The 22,550-nt window shown below is 41.3% G+C and overlaps 1 long non-coding RNA gene across 3 annotated transcripts in view; it reads right to left on the reverse strand.

The window, feature by feature from the left end:
- Positions 1-2,316: 2,316 nt before the first annotated feature.
- LOC118149506 (uncharacterized) overlaps positions 2,317-22,550 on the reverse strand; it is a 34,026-nt gene continuing 13,792 nt past the window's right edge. For 2 of the 3 annotated variants that reach the window (XR_013530014.1, XR_013530013.1), the window contains exon 4: positions 11,205-16,163. This is a non-coding gene — a long non-coding RNA (uncharacterized LOC118149506). Of the gene's footprint in view, positions 2,882-5,995; positions 6,021-10,249; positions 10,350-11,204; positions 16,164-22,550 lie in introns of those variants that run through there. The other variant, XR_004737026.3, reaches the window with a different exon arrangement.

Consider the following 22,550-nt stretch of genomic DNA (forward strand, 5'->3'; position numbering starts at 1 on the left):
TGGAAGTCAATTTAAATTTACTCACGCGTCAATTTATTCACTCGTGAAAAGAACATTTATTGAACATTTACTAAATGCTGAGAATACCAAAAAATGAATGCAATAGATTCCCTAATATTTCTAGTTTTGTGAGAGAAGCAGACTCGTAAACCAATAAGTGAAGGATACTTAGGCAGGTGTTACAGAGCGAAATGAGTGTAGATTCAAAGCAAAGTCTCTAACTTTTCAGGCGTGAGGAGTGAGAGTTGGAAGGCAGAGGACGGAGGTGGAGGGAAAATGCACTTGAGGAGACTTCATGGAGATTTATCAGTCGAGGCTGGAAAGATGGATAAGAATCCGTAGGTTGACAAAGAGGGATGATATTCCAGGCAAAGGCATGAGGCTCCGGAAGGAGTGGGGCGGGGTGGGGTAAGAATGGCAGGCTTGGGTACAGAGGGAACTAAGGCTTACTCTGCCACTCATGGGAAGCTCTGGTTTGATATTAAGTAGGGAAATTATATGATCATACATAAATTTCTAATACATCAGTACCATGTGAGAAATTGGAGGTGACGGTAATCAAATGGAAGGCTACTGCAATGTTAGGATCATCACAAGTCAGGGTCTTGAGCCTAGGGCTTAAGAGTCAAATACTTCATAGAGGTCACATACTATTATTGTTTTGTAACCTGCTTTTCTTTCAGTTAGTATAAACATTTTCTCATGTTCTTCTATATACAGATATGTAGTCTATTCCCAGTTCTCTATATACAGATATAGATGGACATGAAAAGATGTTTATTCCAACAGAAAGAAAATCAGTTACCCTTAATGACAGCACCGTATTCCACTCTCCAGCATATCATATATTTAACAGGACCCTTATTGCATACGAAGGTGTCTCATGAGTTTTTAGCATCTATGTCTCTATTCGTTGTTTTGACTCTATGTGTGTCAGAGTGCAGTCTAAAATAGTCTTAAATAACTTTGCCAGATAGTAACTTAGAAATCACTTTTTATGGTAGACACCATCTCCATTTGGTGGATGTGAAACTAAGCTTTAATGGAATAATTCCCTTGCCTAAAGTCACAGACCTACAAGTGACCCACTGTGATTTCAACACAATATATGTGTGCCCTTGAAACTCAGCTTGTTGGGTTAACATTTTGCATAAATACTCATGGAATCCTGTGGCTGGAAAATACTTTATAGTTGCAAAATCCATTCTCACCCTAAGGTTTTATAAGGTGGGCAAGGCTCTATCTAACTCAGGATTTAGACCTTTTGAATTTTGACCTCCTTGGTAGACCAATTTCACCCTAAATTAGGCAGCCAGTGAGCAGCCCAGTGCCCAGTCACTCCTCTCCCTCAGGCAGATGGATGCCTTCACAAGGAAATACACTTTATCTGCACCCTGACCCCAGAGGCCCCGATCCTCTGGCCCAGGAATACGTGTGCAGGTGTGCCTTTAGCAAGCACATGCTTTCAGCTGAATCAGTGCTTGCAAGTGTTTTCATCAGGCACTGTGCCTGGTACACACAATTACACACAGCACTTGTCCACCCCTCTTATCACCCACAGAGTGCTTCAGATGAATATTCCATCTGATCGCAGCAGAAATCATGAATTTGAAAACTGTAGCTAGATGACATCATATCCTGACATGGGAGGAGGAAAAGGTCAATTTTCATCTAGTAAATGTCAAGCAGCCAGCTTGACTGATTGTTTTTACTGACTTGACCAGATCAATAGGTTGTTAAGTCATCGTGTCGACACTGATTAAATCGATACAGTTTGATTTGTAGGGAAGAAGCAAATAACAACCACAAACATTTAAGCAGTGAGCACTCAAAGGCTTACTGTGGTGCACGCTGTAGTCTCTGTGCACCGCCAGATTCCTGCCTATTCCCACGTTAACCCTGTAAGGTGGACCTCTTACTATGCCTGTCTCCATCTCACACATGAGGAAACTGAGTTTGAGAAAAGTTACATGTCTTGCCCAACCAAGATCATCCAGGCAGTGACCAGGCCAGAATTTGAGCCAAGGACTTAGCTACTGTGCTCTACTGCTATGGCTAATCGCTTGAAAAATGCTGCAGGACCCAGCTCTTGGCGGAGGCAGGTAGCTCCACTGCAACCTCGTGCTCTGCAGGTGAAGGGCAGCAATGGGGCCAAAGCCTTCCCTGGGCCCCCATCAATAGTGAGCAAATAATTAGCTAGACTGCTCTTGCTGTGCTGTCTCAGGGTTTTCTTTTGTTACCTAGTGACAAAAGAGTGTCCTGGAAGTTGCACACAAAGGCAGAGTGAGTTTCTTCATTTGGATTTTTATGCTTCAATGCTTTGAGGTTGGGGGTGGGGAACAGAAGAGCTTAAGCCTGGAAAAACTCACTCTGTTGGGCGCCTCACATGCACAGCTCTGGCCGATGTGTGTGTTTGTAGATATTTATTTCCTTGCCTGTGTTGGATCATTTGAGCCCCCTGTGCTTTGAACTTGAAACGATCTTCAAAGGGTGACATCCTCTCAGAAGTCTGAACACAAAGCTTCTTTCTGCCCGCTCTTCCTCGGGTTGCTGAGCATCACGGTGGGTTTAGGTGGATTATCTTTTCTCTCTTCGACTGTGGCCTAACTGTTCTTACAGCTCCGGAATGTCTTAGAGTTCAGTACCCGTCATGGATCAAACTGTCCTGATGTCTGGTACGTTTCAAGCAGAAGGAAAGAAAAATGTTGAGTGCTTGAAAAACTTTTATTTACCTCTTTCTTGCTCATGATTTTTATTTCAACAAGCAAATATACAGTACTTCTGAAAAGCCAGTTCCTGCTTTGCATCTGGGATGGCCCTTTTGATACTTGTCTGTCTTTCATCTCCCACGAAGATACATTGGCGGAAGAGGAGACACAGCCTGGCAAATTGGATAAAAAACCAAAACCCATCGGTGTGCTGTATCCAGGAAACCCATCTCACACGCAAGGATACACAAAGGCTCAACATAAAGGGATGGAGGAAGATTTAACAAGCAAATGGAGAGCAAAAAAAAAAAAGCAGGAGTGGCAGAAGAGGAGAGAGGGGAACCACTAGAAGGAAACTTAGGGGAACAAACAATTTGTCACACAGAAAAAGGAGCTCTAATCCTATTACTACTCAGTAGGGAGTCCAGTGGCGGGTAGAGGGCCACAACATGTGAAGATAAGGTGGGGAGTCCAGTGGTGGCGGGTAGAGGGTCACAACATGTGAAGATAAGGTGGGGAGTCCAGTGGCGGGTAGAGGGTCACAACATGTGAAGATAAGGTGGGGAGTCCAGTGGCGGGTAGAGGGCCACAACATGTGAAGATAAGGTGGGGAGTCCAGTGGCGGGTAGAGGGCCACAACATGTGAAGATAAGGACAATCAACTGAAGCCTTCGATGACTGCCCCCAAGAAAGTCTACTTTTGGAGTATTGCAATGAAAGAATGAAAGAGCAATACAGCCCCCCTTTGCAGGAAACATCGCAGTGGGACATGCTGCAGCCACACCTCATACCCTTCTACCCTTCTACCCAATTCAAAAACTCCCTCACAACCCCCCGCACCAAATCTCTTTACCTCCACCCAAAGGTATGAGACACATCCGTCCCATCCCTCACAACCAACCCTGTACCTCTTATCATCCCCAAATAAGAAAAATTTAATACGAGGATTGGAAGATAAAGTCAGAGTCATCTCCCAGAATGTACACCCAAATTACCAAGTGGTGGGACAAATCAAAGAAGAGACTAAGAGATGTGGGCGGGGCACAGTGGCTCGTGCCTGTAATCCCAGCACTTTGGGAGACCAAGGTGGGCAGAGTTTGAGACCAGCCTGGCCAACATAATGAAACCCTGTCTGTACTAAAAATACAAAAAATTGCTGGGCATGGTGGCAGGTACTTGTAATTCCAGCTACTTGAAAGGCTGAGGTGGGAGAATTGCTTGAATCCAGGCAGTGAGCCCAGATCACCCCACTGTACTCCAGCGCAGGCAACAGTGTGAGACTCTGTCTTTAAAAAAATGGAAAGAAAATATGTGAAGATGGCCCAAGATCCCACTATTAAAAGCCAAAGTTGATGAGTGGACACAAAAGTGCACCTAGATAAGAGAAATAAGTCCTACTGCCCCATTGCACTATAGGGTGGCTCTCACAAACAACATCTATTATATATTTTCAAATAGCTAGAAGAGCAGATTTTGAATGTTCCCAACATGTTTGAGGTGATGGATATGCTAATTACTCTGATTGGTTCATTATGCATTGTATACATGTATTGAAATATCAGCTTAGATGGACAATTAATCCCAGCATTTTTGGGAGGCCAAGGCGGGCAGATCACAAGTTCAGGAGTTTGAGACCAGCCTCGCCAACACAGTGAAATCCCATCTCTACTAAAAATACAAAAATTAGCTGGGCGTGGTGGTGCACATCTGTCATCCCATCTACTTGGGAGGCTAAGGCAGAATCACTTGAAGCTAGGAGGCAGATGTTGCAGTGATCCAAGATTGCACCACTGCACTCCAGCCTGGGGAACACAGCCAGACTCCATCTCAAAAAAGAAAGGAAGGAAGGAAGGAAGGAAGGAAGGAAGGAAGGAAGGAAGGAAGGAAGGAAGGAAGGAAGGAAGGAAGGGAAGGAAATGATGGAAAGAAAGAAAAGAAATATCACATGTGCCCTGTAAATATGTACAATTATTGTGTGTCAGTTTGAAATAATGAAATAAAAGAAATAAAAGTTCTGGGAAGAGATTGCCAAGAAAACAAATACTTTATCAAGAAAATGACACAAGAAAAAACCCCAAGCACATAAAAGACACAAATCTCTTGATGGAAAACCATATAAATGAAAAAGACCCACATCTAGAAACATCATATGAATTCCCACGACAAAAAGGATAAAGATATGATAACAAAAGCCCCGAGAAAGAGAAAGAGGGAGGAAAAAACAGATCAGTACTTATAGAGAACTGAGGATCCAACTGACGTTTGTTAAAAGATGCTGGACAGGTTCAGAATGGCATCAAAACCTGAGGAAAACAATGACGACAAACTGTCTAAGAAAGATAAGGCCTAAATACCACATTATTTATGGTAAATCATGAAGAGTAGGAAAAGCTCCTTTTTAGCACCCTGTGGCATAGAATGTTGACAGTGGAAATGGCAAGATGTGCACGTAAAATTGTGCAAACAATTTCAGAAAGCAACTGCCGTACAGAAAGCCAGACCAAGGTTCCAGGATAAAGTCTCTGTCACTAAAAGACTCCAGGAGGATGGAGTGAAGGGGCTGTGATTGCAAATCACTTATTGTACTGCAATTTCCTTACACAGGCACATGGTCAAGTTTTAAAAGTCGTTTTGTAACTATACTGCAGGGAATTAAGAGCACTATGTTTTTCATGCCTGACACTAAGTGCTAGAGTGAAAGGCAGCTTTCTCTCTCTCCTCTAGGTTCAACTATTTGGGACCAATGTTAGAGAAGGTCCACTGTCCTCCCTGAGGCCTCCGTGATGCTGAAAGAGTCAGAGGTCAGAAGAGAAGAGAGGTCAAAGAGAACCCTAGCCAGAGGGTTCACAGCAGCCCCCACTCTAAGCTAAAAATTAGCAGCATAGTTCACCTTCATATCCCTGTAAGGACATCTTTTTCCCCATTGCCAGCCGTGAAAGTACAGGTTTTCATGTTTTTCAAAGAATTATTTATACAAGCAGACCTTGTTGAGTAGCTACTATGCACCAGTAGTGTTAGTAGGCACGAGAGATTAAATACTGAACAAGACAAAATCCCTGCCCTTTGTAGATTAAAGAAGAAAAATACTATAATTATCCCAAGGATATGGACAAAGCGTTAAATAAAATTCAAAACTCATTCATTCACTGTAAAAATTCCTTGCAAACTAAAAGTGGAAGAGTCATCTTACCGTGATAGATTATATCCATCAAAACCCTATGAAAACATCATGCATAAGAGACTTAGCGGTCAGGAAGACCGAGCCCACACACCGCATCGCCACTTACTCAGCACTGTCCTTGGCGGTCCCAGCTGTACAGTTAGGAAAAATAGGGGTAAAAGAAAAAGAAAAATGTTGTCTTTATTTTCAGTTAAAAATGTTGTCATAGATAATAAGAGAAACATTAGGCAATTTATCCAGATTAATACGAGAGTTTAGTATTATGGTTAAATGCAAAGGTTGATGTCATACAACAGGAAACCCAGGAACTGACCTAAACAAACACTGAAATACGATACAGGAGAAAGGTAGCATTGTAACTTATCGACAAAGAGTAAATTTTATAATAAAGGTGCTGTGATAACTGATTATCCACGTGGACTAAAATAAATTTGGATTTCCTGTCTCACACCATAAAATTCTAAATATATTAAAGAACCAAATATAAAATGTATAACTTTAAGCTTTTGAAGAAAATATAGGGGTATAAGTCTGTCACTTCTAAGTAAAAAAGTGTTTCTTAAACAAAATGGAAAAGATGGACATATTTGATTGCTTTAAAATTTTAAATGTGCTTATATTAAAAATCATCATAAAGCAAAAAGATAAGCCAAACCTTGTAATATTCTCATACAACTGGTAAAATATTATACTTAAGATATATAAATACAGATATAAATACACTCAGATATAAGATATACACATACAAATTTAAATACATAAAGTATGTAAGTACACATTTAAGAAATATATACAATTCATTTAAGATATGTATGTATGTATATGTACATGTAATGGAAAATGAACAATCCTGATAGAGAAAAAGGGCAGAACAAATATTTCACAAATGAGAAAGCCCAAATGCCAGTGAGGATGTGGAAAATGAAAATTCTCATATAGGTAGACCTGTAAATTTGCTCAAATCCACGTTGGAGAGTAATTTGGCAAAATCTAGTAAAGTTGAAATATGAATATACTTCAACCCAGCAGTTCCACTTCTATGTAAAAGACCTAGATAAATATTTGCACATATATACAGGGATCGCCACAAAACTGTTTATAGCAAAGCATTGGGAACAATCTGGCCATTCCCTCTTCATAGATTGCATAACTGAATTATCAGATGTGCAGTGTGGAAATCTACACAGCAATACAAATGAATAAAGAGGAACTAAAGCTGTAAACATGGATAACTCCAAAAATAGAATGTTGAGTGTAAAAAGCTAGTTGCCAAATGGCAAACATTGTATATAACATTTATATAGAGCAAAACAATATTATTATTCTTACTTGTTATTTTGAGACAGAGTTTTGCTCTTGTTGCTCAGGCTGGCGTGCGGTGGTGCTATCTCCGCTCACTGCAACCTCCACCCACCAGGTTCAAGCAATTCTCTCCCCAAGTAGTTGGAATTACAGGCACCTGCCACCACACCCGGCTAATTTTTGTGTTTTTAGTAGAGTCTAAAAATACAAAAATTTCACCATGTTGACCAGGCTGGTCTCAAACTCCTGACCTCAGGTAATCTGCATGCCTCAGCCTCTCAAAGTGCTAGGATTACAGGCGTGAGCCACTGTGCCCAGCCTAAATTATTTTTGATACTTACATGTAATAATAGTATAAAAACTGTGTGGAAATGCAAGTAGCAAAGTCAGTTACCTCTGGGGAGAAAGACAGGGGCATCTTCAAGGCCCGTCAGGCTTCTGCCAACATTGTCACTGATGCCTTTCCAACTTTCACTAAAATTCTTTTCAGGATCCTTTAATCCTCCATTGACAGTCTCCTCATGGCTGCCTGGTCCCAGAGCCAGAGCTACAATGTTTCAGCCTTTTTGTGGTCATGGTAGCACCCTAGACCTTGTACCAAAATCAGTACCAGTTACCATTGCCGTATCATAAGCCACCCCAAAACCTAGTGGTGTACAGCAATCCATTTATTATGCCTGTAGGTTCTGTGGGTCAGGAATTCAGCTGGTGCACTGTACTTCACAGTGTCTCAAGCCTCAGCTGGAAAGGGCTTGAAGGCTGTGAATTAATCAATGGCTGGAGGCTAAAGTTCTCTGGAGGAGTCTTCACTCCTATGTCTGGCAGTTGATGTGAGCTGTTACCTGGGACCTCGGCTACTGGCTGAAGCAAGTTCACATGGCCCCTCCACAGAACCTGGACTTCACAGCATAGCAGCCTCAAAGTAGCTGGACCTCTTACTATGATAGAAGACTACAAAGACATGGGCCTCAAAAGAACCAGGTAGAGTCTCAATAAATATTTGCTTAATTGATAACTGTTATTAAGATATTTCATCTGGCCAGACGCAGAGGCTCACGCCTGTAATCCTAGCACTTTGGGAGGCCGAGGTTGAGGTGGGCAGATGGCCTGAGTTCAGGAGTTCGAGACCAACCTCGGCAACATAGGAAACTCCGTCACTACTAAAATACAAAAAAAAAATTACCTGGGTGTGGTGGCAGGTACCTGTAGTCCCAGCTACCCAGGAGGCTGAGGCAGGAGAATTGTTTGAACCCGGGAGGCAGAGATTGCAGTGAGCCAAGATCACGCCACGGCACTCCAGCCTGGGCAACAGAGTGAGACTTTGTCTCAAAAAAAAAAAAGGTCAAATTATTTCTGGCAATGTTTGAAGAGAGAAACATCTGTTTCCATGTGACAGAATGTACTTTTCAGAATGCCCTTTGTATTGAAATTAAAACATGACTGCATGTCATTGTGATGCCCCATCAGAAATATTCTTCGGAGATAACAATTTATTGGACTAGAGAATCCCACTAATCCTCTCACATCCCAAAAAAAGCATCTGGTGAAAAATAGCCTCAAAAGACATTCAGAACAATCTGATATTTCTTCATAAGCTCCATGAAAAGGGAGTCTTTCAATTAGTGACAGGAATTACATTTGTGTTACTGCAGATTGTATGCACAGTATGGAAGTGATTACAATGCAGTATATGTCCCTGAAAGTCAAATGATCTGCTCTTTTTAGTTTCTAGTATCAGAAGAAATAGCAAAACTGTCCAACAGATAATCCCCAAATCATGACGAGTAATAAATCTGCCTGCTGAAAAATCTTTAAGAAAACTTCCTCTGGAGGGGAAAGAAGGACGTGGGAGGTAAAACCACATGTGCAGAGTAGCTGATATCAAAATCGTAATATTGCTCCCAGCTCAAATTTCATATTTTATCCTTGTTAAAATACAGAAACGAGACAATGCTGTGAAGGCATCTTTACCGAACTTGAATTTTTAATGCAGCATGGCCTGTGAACCAGACCGAAAGATAACAGCTGGAAGCTGGTACATTCTGGGCAATTGTTATTTTTGAAAAATAGTGGAATCAGTAAGACATCAAAATGGTTTTTAAATTCTGTCTTCAGCATGCAGCTTCTACCCTGGAGTGGGGGAATATAAAACTCCAACTGACTTTGTTGATTAATGGAAATTTCTAATCATATGCCGTCACCCCTAGAAAGAATGGCCACAGCTTTGTGGCTAACCAAATGGGAAGTTTCCCACTACTTTTCACTGGGACTGTAGTGTAGGGGGAAACAGGAGGTGCCACTTTATGGATATAAAATACGAATACCCACCCTTCAAGGATTCTCTCTCTGGTATTTCCTGACACAGACTTGGGGTTGGGTAGGGAAAATGAACTGTACTTTATTTGACCCTTCTGGATTTTTTTTTTTTTTTTGAGATGGTCTCACTCTGTCACCCAGGCTGGACTACATTGGTGCCATCTAGGCTCACTAAAACCTCCGCCTCCCGGGTTCAAGCAATTCTCCTACCCCAGCCTCCCAAGTAGCTGGGATTACAGGTGCTCACCACCACGGTCAACTAATTTTTGCATTTGTAGTAGAAACGGAGTTTCAACAGGTTGGCTAGGCTGGTCTTGAACTCCTGATCTCAGGTGATCTGCCTGCCTCGGCCTCCCAAAGTGCTGGAATTACAAGCGTGAGCCACCACACCTGGCCTCTGGATCATCTTATGAATCAAATGTTTACCATAAAGTCCCATAGTTAATTCTTATGGTTCCTCTTAAAACAGTTCTTGGGCTGGGTGTGGTAGCTCAAACCTGTAACCCCCACACTTTGGGAGGGTTGAGGTGAGAGGATCACTTGATACCAGGAGTTCAACACTAGCCTAGACAGTACAGCAAGTGAGACCCTGTCTCTATAAAAATATATATCTATTATATAGCTATTACATATTATGTAATAATATATATAATTATTTTATAAATACATATGTATATTATTATATATTTGTTATATATTATATATATATAATTATAAATTAGCTTGGCAAGGTGGTATGCACCTGTATTACTGCAGCTACTTGGGAAGCTGAGGCAGGAGGATCACTTGAGCCCAGGAGTTCTCGGCTGCAGTGAGCTACGACTGTGCCAATGCACTCCAGCCTAGGCAACAGAATGAGAGTTTCTTGCAATATATATATATATATTTCTAAATTTATTTAGAGTAAGCCTACAATTATATTCATGTGAATCTACACGTCAAAAAAAAAGAATGAAAATATATTTTCTGCCTTACAAACCCTGTCCTCCTTGCCACCATTCCCTGTCCGTCTCTCAGCCACACCTGAAACCGGAAGCTTCCCTTAAAGCCCTCTCCGCAGACTTTCACGCCATTCACCATTCTGTTGGGAGTTGCCTGAAGCAGCACCTGCCATATCTTTTCAGTGTTTTTGCTGCACAAAATTGACATCATTTCCTCCTTCTTTGAGTAGAATTAATCTATTTTACTCAGGTTTCCTCAGGAGGGGGTGGCATAGCTATGCTGCAGATTTGGTTTTTCTAGACGCCCTGCCAGGCCCCCTTCATGTCTCCAAGCTGTGGTTTGAAAAATGTAGATTGGTCTCGGCGCACAGGCTCACACCTATAATCCCAGCACTTTGGGAGACCAAGGCAGGTGGATCACAAGGTCAGGAGTTTGAGACCAGCCTGGCCAACATGGTGAAACCCCATCTCTACTAAAAATACAAAAGTTAGCTGGGCAAGGTGGCGTGCGCCTGTAATCCCAGCTACTCAGGAGACTGAGGCAGGAGAATTGCTTGGACCTGGGAGGCAGAGGTTGCTGTGAGCCGAGATTGCACCACTGCACTTCAGCCTGGGTGACAGAGCAAGACTCCATCTCAAAAAAAAGAAAAATGTAGATTTAGGAAGCCGTTTGTTCGAAAGATGGCTAAGAGAGAACTAGACTGAGATCCATGTAACAATCAGTTTTCTGAGAAAATTCGGATAGGACACATCTTCAGTGATTAAGTGTTTGTTTATTAATGTTTCCAAGGATAGCAATAGGTACAGACTCTTAGTAACAAATACTCTAAACCCAAGACATGTGGCTCGAGAGCGAGGAGTACTGGTTACTGCAGGAAGACTGGATGGAGGAGTATTGTAATGTTCATTTTTCCAGTAATACCTACGGAGCCTCTATTATTTACTACACACAAAAGTTCATGAGCATTTTCTTATTTAGAAAAAAAACTTGTAAATTAAAATCAACCTGCCAATCATTTTATGCATGAAGTGAAGGGCAATATTTAAATTAAATTCATAAAGATTGGTTTGTATATTCTACCTCCCCTGTACTTACACACATGCACACACATGCACATGTGCGCACGCACACACACACACACCCACACACACACCCACACACACACATACCTGTTGCCTTCTATTATTCTCTCTTATGGGAAAGACAGGTAGGCTAAGACGCTAATGGATGCCTGTTGATGTCAGAGATTCCGCGGTCAAGGTGGTGGTCATTCCTGGTGTCTTACAGCCAGCTGCCCTGGGGAGAGGGGACAAGGCGAGTCTGTACCAGGCAGCCTTGGGGCTTTGTCTGGAAAGGAGTGAGGGAATCCTCGCAGCTTCTCATTCTGTTGTCCTCATAAGGCAACCCTCATGGGTCTGGAGTGCTGACCCTGAGTCGCTGTGGGGCCCCACAGGGCTTGCTTCGGTAAGAGATTTGGTGATGCAGAGTCTTCCATGCGTGACTGAGCAGTGCGGGAGGGTGTCGTCTCCTCAGAAGCCACAGCCTGCTGATACTGTCTGGTCCAGAAGCCGAGTCCAGGAGAAGGAAAATGAAGATGTCTTCTGATTACAAAAACCACCACCGTAGTCCTGCTGCTTGAGAAGAGCATTTACCCAGACGTGAGGCTCCTCCTGGGACAGAGCACGCACACCAAAGCTCGCCTGAAGCAGGTAGGCTGGAGATGTGGGATCAGAGAGGGACAGAGTCATCGCATGACCTTGGCTCCTGCTGAGGCTGAAGTAGAGCTGAAGGGACTTGACTTAGGAATTAGAACTTCCTGGCTGAAAACACAGACAGTAAAAGTGGCTATGGTGTATCCTTCTCTAGAAATTTTGGGGGAAAAGACCATTTTCTCAGGGTAATAGTATGAATTATAATCCAGCCCCAAATGTGGGAAATGCCTTTTAATTTCTACCCTCAGTGACCTACCCAGGAGCACATAAAAACAAATCTGAAGCTACCCAGGTGTCTGTTGCCAAGTCTGGGACTAGGCACTTTGACGTGTCTAGGAAATATTGAATTTCCATCTTTTTGAAATTAAGAGGAGGCCAGGCACCGTGGCTCACACCTGTAATCCCAGCACTTTGGAGGCCATGTTGGGAGAATTGTTTGAGCCCAGGAGTTTGAGACCAGCTTGGGCAAAATAAGGAAACTCCCTACCTTCCAAAAATAATGAAATAAAAAAATTAGCTGTGTATGGTGGCATGTGCCTATAGTCTCAGCTACTTTGGAGGCTGTGCCGGGAGGATTGCTTGAGCCCCAAGGCTGAGGCTGCAGTGAGCCATGGTTGAGCCACTGCATTCCAGCCTGGGTGACAGAGTGAGACTCTGCCTCAAAAACACAGTGAAGTTAAGAGGATTCTCACATGCTGTGAATTGTATTCCAACAAACTGTACCTTTTAATAACAGGAGACCTGCAGTCTTGGAGTGTCTTGAAAGAGAGGAAAGGTAGAAGATGAGGTTGGAGAAGAGCTTGGGGTTAGATTATGAGGATGATGAAAGGACTGTGAACTTGAAGCAAGGGAAGCAGTCCAAAAATAAAAGTCCAGGTGGGAAATATTTTGGCTTGGACTAAGGTGCCTGCCGGATGAAGAGAAGAGGCTGTATTTGAGATCGATTTTGAAGTTAGAGCATTCCTGAACTGCTGGTGGATTGGATATTGGATATGGGAGGGGAGGGAGAAGAAGGAACCGAGGGTGGCTCTAGGAGTCTGGCTTAGGTAACAGTGTGGATGCGGGTACTGTTTATTGAACTAGGAGAGACAAATGGAGAAATGGTGTGCTGTGCATGTGTGTGCAGACCTGTATGTGTGCTGGGGTTAGATTGGTAAATCTAATGAGACGTCAAGTATGTAATGGGGCACAGGAAATGCCACCCCAAAATGTGGTGTCTTGGAAACTGGGAAAACGGCAGAAGCAGGAAGGTCTCTCCAACCTTCTCTCGCTCCTTTCCCCCTTGAAGTGGGACACAGAAAGTAACATTCTCCTCACCCCTTCTTCCCTAAAGCAGACCCATCAAATCTAGGAAGGTGACTCTGATCTTCTCTTTTCTCCTGAATATCCTCATGCGACAGGTATCCTGTTCTATCCCTAGAGAAAAGGAATTTCACGCAGGAACCCCAGGAAGAAAGTGATCAAATAGGCCTTCCTAGGATCCCCCCTTTAGATCACACCCTTTTTTTCTCCAGTCTTACTTCTGCACTGTCCATAAGGATACACAGATCTTCCCATTCCTTTGGGTCTTCATTTCTGAGGGGTCTCTTGCCACATGAAACATAATAAAATAAATGTATATGCTCTTCTCTTTTTAACCTGTCTGCTGTTATAGGGGTCTTAGCCATTAATCTCATAATGAATGAGGAAAAGACAAACTTTTCTCCCCTACATATGCAATTTTATTTTCTGACCTGAATATAAAGGAATGAATTTAGACTGGAGATGAAGATAGGAATAGACTCTGCTTATCTACAATAATTGAAATCTAAGGAATTAATGAAATTGTACAAGCAGAGACTAAGGAGAGAGAAGAAAAGGAGCAGGGAGCTGGGTAGGATCCAAAAGAGAATACATGAGGAATGGAAGCAGAATAGAAGACCCTATATGATACTAAGAAGAAGTGGTCAGAGCAGAAGAAAGTTAGGAGAATGTGGGGTCACAGCCTACAGCAAGGGAGTGTTGAGGAGGAGAGGTGATCGGGAATGAGGTTACTGAGAGAGTTCAGTGAGAGAAGCTTGGAGAAGTAACAAGGAACCCGGTGAGAACCGCTGTGGAGAAGTGCAGAGGGAAGCACCCTGGGCGTCAGTGCAGTGGGGACAGTGCAGGCGTGAAGGGGCAGAGACGATGCGATCTGGAGGGTAGTGTTTGAAAGTGTGACTGCAGGCCTGGAAACAGTGAAGGGGAGAAGAACACGTGCTGACTGCGTATGAGGAGATTCCTTTTAGATGCACAGCTGGAGCTGAGCCTGGAGTAATGTTCAGGATTTCACTTAGCTGGAGGGGAGGAGAGAGATTGTCACGTGAGGAATGAGCCCAAACAAAAGCCTAGACCTACACTTCCAGCACAGTAGGCACAAGCCACACATAACACCGGGTTCTAGATGTATGCCTAATTCAAATGGAGATGCACCCTCAGTGCAAAATATGCCACATGTCAAGGACTTACTATGAATAAAACAATGTACACTATCTCATTTATAATTTTATGTGATTATATCTTGAAAAGATAATCTATTGGATATGCTGGGTTACATGAAATATACCATTATAATTAATTTTATCGTTTTCTTTTTTTTACTTTTTAAGTGTGACTATTAGAAAATTTAAAATTACATTCACAGCTTGCCGCCTGTTTCTCTCAGACAGTGCTGGCCAGAGATGGAATGAGATTGTATGACATGAGGACCGCCAGAGGAGAGTGTGTGCGCCGGCATAAAAGATGAGTTTGGATCATTTTAGCGGAGACCAAGTGGAGAGAACTTCCAAATGTAAGCAGAGAAATGTCAGGAGAGGGCTGTTGGAAGTTCCTAAGCAGGAAAAGGGCCCTAATCTATGGGAAATTCAGAGATAGGGGAGTCTGTGTTTTTAAGTGATGAGAAAACTAACCCCTTCAAAACCAACCTAAGAAGTTGAGATAAGTCTTCCGCGGAGGGATGGCCTCTAAGGATAAGCAAGCAGAATGCAGGGGTCCCTCGAGCCCTCCTTCTATCCAGTTTCTTTGTCTCCCAGCACTTCAATCAGCAGACAATCCAGAGCCTGATGTCAGAGGCTGGGGCCTGGAGTTGAACAGTGAACTCACTAGAAGGCAAAGGAGAGCTAAGTCTGGGGTCAACTCCTATGCACATAGCTTGGCAGGACGTGCCTTCTGTTATGAAGCGGGATGGTCAGGTGGAAGGACTTGGGAGTCAAGCAGCCTGGGGCAAAATCCCAGCTGCCCCTCTTACCTACTGTGTGACTTGTAGTAAGTCAGACAGCCTCTCTGAGCTTGGTTCTCCCTTTTATTTAAGAGAATACTGCAAATAGGGCTGCAGTGAGTTCTAATGAGGTTATGTATGGGAAATATATAGCCGGGTACCAGGCACACTAGGACTCTCAGTTAACATTCATTGTTATCATGGTTGTATCCCTCTAACAGCTCTGAAAGGTGGGGGCTAAAATTCCCATTTTATAGGTGAGGGTGTCGAACAAGGGCTATAATCAGAGCATCTTGATTTCAGGCTCTCCTCAGTAGCACCATGGACAGATCACAGGTCACTATCAAGTGTAACCTGTGCTCACAACACATTGGGCCAGCTTGGGGGTGACCACGGGCTGGTTCATCCCTTCCAAGGTAGATAGCTCATGAGAATGACAATGCACTTCCAAAAGAGACTTCCTTGCTTCTTAGAACCTCCTCTCCCCACCTCTTCTCTCTGTCCTCTCTCTCCCTGAAAGCCTAGAACCCAGTTTCTTAGGAGCTGGTGATATGCAGATGGTGGCTTTTTGTTCCTTTGTTAGTTTGTACTTTACACCTCACGAGTCAGCACAAAGCTTTTCAGTGGCATCAGGATACATTTACGTTACCCTCTCTCTGTGGGGGATTAGGGAAGAAGAAGGTGAGAGACTGGCCTTTTGTCCATTGTGTAGACACTCCTTCTAACCAGGACCTCGACAGAGAGTGTGAAGCTCCCCAGCTTTAAACCTGTATGGGAACATTTGAGAGAAAGCAGTTTTTTTAGTGTAGAAGAATACATATGGCAGTGAGAGTGAAGGCAGTGTGTAAGAAGGGAAAATGAGCAAGGGCAATGATGTAAGTGTGAACAAACCTGCTAGCAGGTTAGTCCCTGCTTTGTGGGCAGTCCTTGAGGCTCTGAGAATGACCCACTAAAGACAGCCAGGCCTGTGGGAGACCTCTTTTTTCAAAGACACAGTATGCAAGGGGGCTTGAAGTCACAGTAAGAAAACTCTCACCCAAATCTTTATCTCTCCCCACTTGCATTCTATCTGAAATCTCAGCCTTACAGCTCTGTTTTTAGAGGTAAGGTTTTATTGTTACTTATGAAGATTTGTTAAAAAGCCATGCATCAAACTGTTTGCAGCAGCAGATAAAAGAGGGGCAGCATAGTGATGTTTGCTACATAAAGTATGACACGTCCCTCCCATGGCCTACGACACATGCCTTAAAGACGGTGATGGTGGAGATCTCTATTGACATGGAAAGATGTTCAGGATATATTGTTTTTAAAAATGTACAAAGGCATGATCCACTTTTGCTTAGGAAAAGTCTTCAAATATACAGATGTACACAAGATGTACATGAGATTTAATTCAACTTACTATTGAATTATCGATTTTTTCTTTTTACTTATCTGTATCTTCCAATGTTTCTATTAAGAACAAAGATTTATTTTGTGCTTTAAAATATTTTAAGTGCAAGCCACCTGGTTGTCATTACTTACAAGTTACTTAGTAGGCATTAGTTAATTAATGAATTATCCTACAGAGTTCCTAATTGGCATAGTTTCAGTTTTCCAAGATGAAAGAACTTCAGGATATTCATTGTACAGCAACCCGAATTCACTTGACATTTCTGACTTGTATACTTAAATACGGTTAAAATGATATATTTTATGTGTATTTTACCATGATTAAATATTTTTTAAACCTAAAAAAGGTATGGGGAATAAAGACAGCTGAGAGGAGTACTACAGGACAGCAGTGGATTAAAGGCCTCGCACTCACCCAGCACGTCTGCAGAAAAATCTTGGCCATAATTCTGAGTTGAGCTAATCTTAATAGTTAGACAATGAGCCACCCCTATTGGAGTTACAGTGGGTTCCTGCATTTTGGCAAAATTTACTTCGATCGACAGCTAATACCAGCTTACAAACTTTCCTCTGCAGTCTGCATTGCTCTTGAAATGGCACAGCTGTTTAACTTATGCTAGAGAAAATTTGATTTGGTGTATTAATGTTGATCTGTTTCATTGTTTATTCAGTCTGCTTTCTCTAGAGCCACTTTTCTTCCTGGAGCTTTGCAATATTACCCGTCACTGTACACACTCTGTTAATAGGCAATACTCTCCTGAGCCATTATTAGAAATAATAGTATGAAATGAGTAAATAATTCCAAAATGCTAAAAAGCCAGAGCAACTGGTAATGCAGAACCATGTGTATTTACATGCAAAGTAAACCACAGAGCAGTATGTGGGTGTGGGGAGATGAATGTTCTTGTTTGAACAGGTGTTACTGAATTGCTAACACTCCTGTGATCACGTGGTCCCACAGATGGATTCCCTCCAGCACCGCCTTACATTGAGGCTTCCACACCACGTTTTCCTCTCAGTCCCTGGCTGGTTTTAACTTTTCTCTAAACATATTGGTAAAGCCTTTATAACTTTCTTTTGATATGCCTGCCTTTTCCCTGCCTTCCCATTTCGAATCCTGAATAAGAAGAAAAAAAATAAATACAACTACAAAATAGCTCTGTAGATAAGTTTGACTGGTTCCTGATGAATTCACATTCAAGAGAAGACCTGGACTCTATCCAGCAATTTTCATTCTCAAAGACTCCTCAGGCTTAACGCGCCATCCTTAAAACTTCACATGATTTGTACTTATTAATGAAATTGTAAAAGTCTTCCTTTCTGTTTACTTACCTCGCAACGTTTCTGAAAATCCAGAGCCCCAGCTGTTCAACACTCTTTTCAGTGTTGAAACCAGCTGCTCACTAAACCCCATCTCATATTCTGTAACTTAAAAGTGTATAGGGAAAAAAAAGTTCATCTAATAAGATACTTTGGGAGGCCAAGGCTGGTGGATCACCTGAGGTCAGGAGTTCAAGACCCTCCTGGCCAACATAGTAAAACCCCGTCTCTACTAAAAGTACAAAAAAATCAGCTGACGTGGTGGCAGGCACCTGTTACCCCAGCTACTCAGCTGGCTGAGACAGGAGAATTGCTTGAACCTGGGAAGTGAAAGTTGCAGTGAGCCAAGACCGTGCCATTGTACTCCAGCCTGGGCAACAAGAGTGAAACCGTCTCAAAAAAAAAAAAGATACTTGAAATTAGATGGAAAAAAAACTCTTCCACATCCTACCAACCTTAACAAAGTTACATTAGTTTGTATACATCTTGAGTTTTTATTTTTATTTTTTTGAGACAGAATCTCACTCTGAAGGGCAGTGGTGGGAGAATTGCTTGAATCCAGGAGGCAGAGGTAGCAGTGAGACGAGATTGTGCCACTATACTCCAGCCTGGGTGATAGAGCAAGACACTTCTCAATAAACAAACAAATAAATAAATAAATAAAAATCCCATCAGAAAGTGGAAGGACATGAATAGACAATTCTATCTTTCTGTGAAAAAATACTCAACATCACTAATTATCAGGGAAATGCAAATTAAAACCACAATGCTAAAAACACCTTACTTCTTCAAGAATAGCCATAATTAAAAAATAAAAGAACAATAAATATTGGCATGGTTGTGGTAAAAAAAAATAGATATTGGCATACTTCTGGTGGGAACATAAACTAGTACAACCACTGTGGAAAACAGCATGGAGATTCCCTAAACAACTAAAAGTAGAACTACCATTTGATCCAGCAGTCCCACTACCGGTATCTACCCAAAGGAAAAGAAGTCATTGTATGAAAAAGACACATGTACATGCATGTCTATAGCAGCACAGTTACCAATTGCAAAGCTATGGAACCAACCTAAGAGCCCATCAACCAACAAGTAGATAAAGAAGATGCAGTATGGCTGGACACGGTGGCTCAAGCCTGTAATTCCAGCACTTTGGGAGGCCGAGGTGGGCGGATAACAAGGTCAAGAGACTGAGACCAACCTGGCCAACATGGTGAAATCACGTCTCTACTAAAAATACAAAAATTAGCTGGGCGTGGTGGCATGTGCCTGTAGTCCCAGCTACTCAGGAGGCTGGGACAGGAGAATTGCTTGAACCGGGGAGACGGAGGTTGCAGTGAGCCAAGATTGTGCCACTGCACTCCAGCCTGGTGCCTGGGTGACAGAGTAAGACTCTGTCTCAAAAAAAAGATGTAGTATATATACATTGTGGAATGCTACTCAGTCATAAAAAGAAATGAAATAATGTCTTTTGCAGCAACTTGGATAGAGTTAAAGGCCATTATTGTAAGTGAAGTAACTCAGGATGGAAAACTAACTGTTGTATGTTCTCATACATACAATGTGTATGGTATGTTCTCTGTTATCAGTGGGAGTTAAGATATGAGGATGCAAAGCCATAAGAATAATATAATGAACTTTGGGGACTCAAGGGGGAACCTTGTGAAGGGGCTGAGGGATAAAAGACTACATATTGGGCACAGTGAACAGTGCTTGGGTGACAGATACACTAAGGTCTCAGAAATCAGCACTAAAAAACTTATCCATGTAACCAAAAATCACCTACCTGTACCCCAAAAACTGTTGAAATAAAAACAAACATTTTTTAAAAAAGAAATGTTATATATCTTGACAGGGATGGATACAGGGGAGTATGTGGTTTGTCAGAAATCACTGAGACTTGTATATGTCAGTATATGCAAATTAAACCCCAATAAAATATCAAGCAACAAAAAAGGAAATTCAAACTCCTGCTACACAAAAAAAACAAACATCAAAATAATGATTTATCAAATCACAAGGCACTTTACCAATTAAGAACATTTGCAAGCACTTAATAGAGGTAAGTAATATTCTTAATTTATAAACAAGTATTATAAATCAATAGAAGCAAACTCTCTCCAAGAAAAAAAATGAGTAGAAGATATAAAAATCAATTTACAAAAAAAGAAATATTATATCCTCTTGGTAATTGTCTCAAAGTCACACGATTACTTTGTTGAAGAACAACAGCTCCAATTTAGATTTCCTGATTCCTTTCTCTTACACCAACAATGGAGATTGTATCAACAAACGTTGAAAACATTTAAAGACAAGATTTGCTCAGAATTATGACAATAATATTTATTTCCAAATGGATGACATGGTTAATAGAATGTTCTTTTTTAAATTAATAAAATTCAAGTAATTCTAAATAAGATAATTCTGAGATAAATTTTTAAAAATTGGCAGAAAATAAGTTACGAGTACATTACAATGCAGTCATAATTAAAGTGTATTGGTGCAAGAATATACAAATAACTTACTAGGGCAGAATACATACTTTCTTTGTATAGAACTTTTAAAGGGAAAGAGAATATTAGTTAATAAATTACATTGAGATAAGCAAGTAATATGGGGAAAAATCAATTTAACGTCTCACTGCACCATACACTAGTATAAAGTTTCGATATAAATATTTAAAAGTGTAGAAAATAGTATCAAATATAAATGAAAGATTTGAGATTAACATTCTAGGCACAGAAGGAATTGAAAACAATCTTTAAGGAAATGAGACAGAAGGAGAAATTTTGATTTGTTGGGTTATGATGAGCTTCTACTGATTGCTGATAAATTCAAAGGTGAAAACCAGAGGAACATTTTGCCATAGAAAAGTTTATTTTTAAATAAGATTTTAATTTTAATTGAAGTATAAGATTTATAAAGAAAGATGCACAAATCTTAGGTGTGCAGCCGTTAATCTCTACTCAAAAGTAGCCTATATTCCAACTTCTAATACCACAGATTCGGTTTGACCATTTTCAAGCTTTATATATAAGGAATCTATGGTATATATTATTTTGTGCATTACTTACTCCCATCAACACGATGTGAAATTCTGTCACATTATTATGTATAGCAGTAATTCATTTTCATGGCTGTATAACATTCATTCTACTGTTTGCCACTTTGCTCTATGAAAGTAATGCTGACATAAACATTGATGTACATGTCTTTTGGTGCACATACGAGCACATTTCCATTGGTATACACTTATGATAGAATTGTTGGTTTATAAGGAACATATATTATGATTTGTTTAGGTAGATACACTAAACAGCATGTGAAGCATGATTTGTTAGGTAGATACACTAAACAGCATGTTCTATATTCTTATTTTTTTCTTTCCTTTTCTTTTTTTACTTTTTTTTTTTTTTTTTTTTTGAGACGGAATCTTGCTCTGTTGCTAAGCTGGAGTGCAGTGATGCAATCTCAGCTCATTGCAACCTCTGCTGCCCAGGTTCAAGCGATTTCCCTGCCTCAGCCCCCCGAGTAGCTGGGACTACAGGTGCCCACCACCATACCCAGCTAATTTTTTTTTTTTTTGTATTTTAATAGAGATGGGGCTTCACCATGTTGGCCAGGATGATCTCTATCTCCTGACCTCGTGATCCACCTGCCTTGGCCTTCCAAAGTACTGGAATTATAGGCCTGAGCCCCCACGCCTGGCCCCCGCTGCTCTATATTCTATACTTAGTACTCCCTCCACCTCTTTTAGTCATTCAGAAATGGAATAATAGGAGGTATAGTACTATCTTATTGTGATTTTATTTTCCATTTCTTCAATTAATAGTGATGTGGAGCTATTTGGTACCATATTTTGTGAAGTATCCATTAAAGTTCCGGGCCCATTTTTAAATTGAGTTGTCTTTTTCTTAATGGTTTGAGGAGTTTTAGAACATATTTTGAACGTCAGTCTTTGGTCATTTACATATACTATAGAGATCTTTAGTGGATTTCTCATTTCACTTTTTTTTCCTTTTCAGACAGTCTCACTCTACCACTCAGGCTGGAGTGCAGTGGCATCATCTCAGCTCACTGCAACCTCCATCTTTTAAGTTCAAGCAATTTTCATGCCTCAGCCTCCCGAGTAGCTGGGATTACAGGCATACACCACCACATCTAATTTTTGTATTTATAGTAAAGACACGGTTTCACCATGTTGGCCAGGCTCGTCTCAAACTCCAGATATCAGGTAATCCACCTGCCTGGCTTCCCAAAGTGCTGCAATTACAGGCATAAGCCACTGCACCCAGCCTTCATTTCATAAATGATAGTTATTGCTATCGTTTCATTAACAGATGCTCTAAACTTTAACAAGTCCAATTTGTCAGTCCTTTACACATTGCACATTTAGATTTATATTTCATCTGGAATTTTTTTTTTTGGTATGGTGTGAG

Source organism: Callithrix jacchus, chromosome 19, assembly GCF_049354715.1.
Source record: "Callithrix jacchus isolate 240 chromosome 19, calJac240_pri, whole genome shotgun sequence".
In the NCBI taxonomy this organism is placed as follows: domain Eukaryota; kingdom Metazoa; phylum Chordata; class Mammalia; order Primates; family Cebidae; genus Callithrix; species Callithrix jacchus.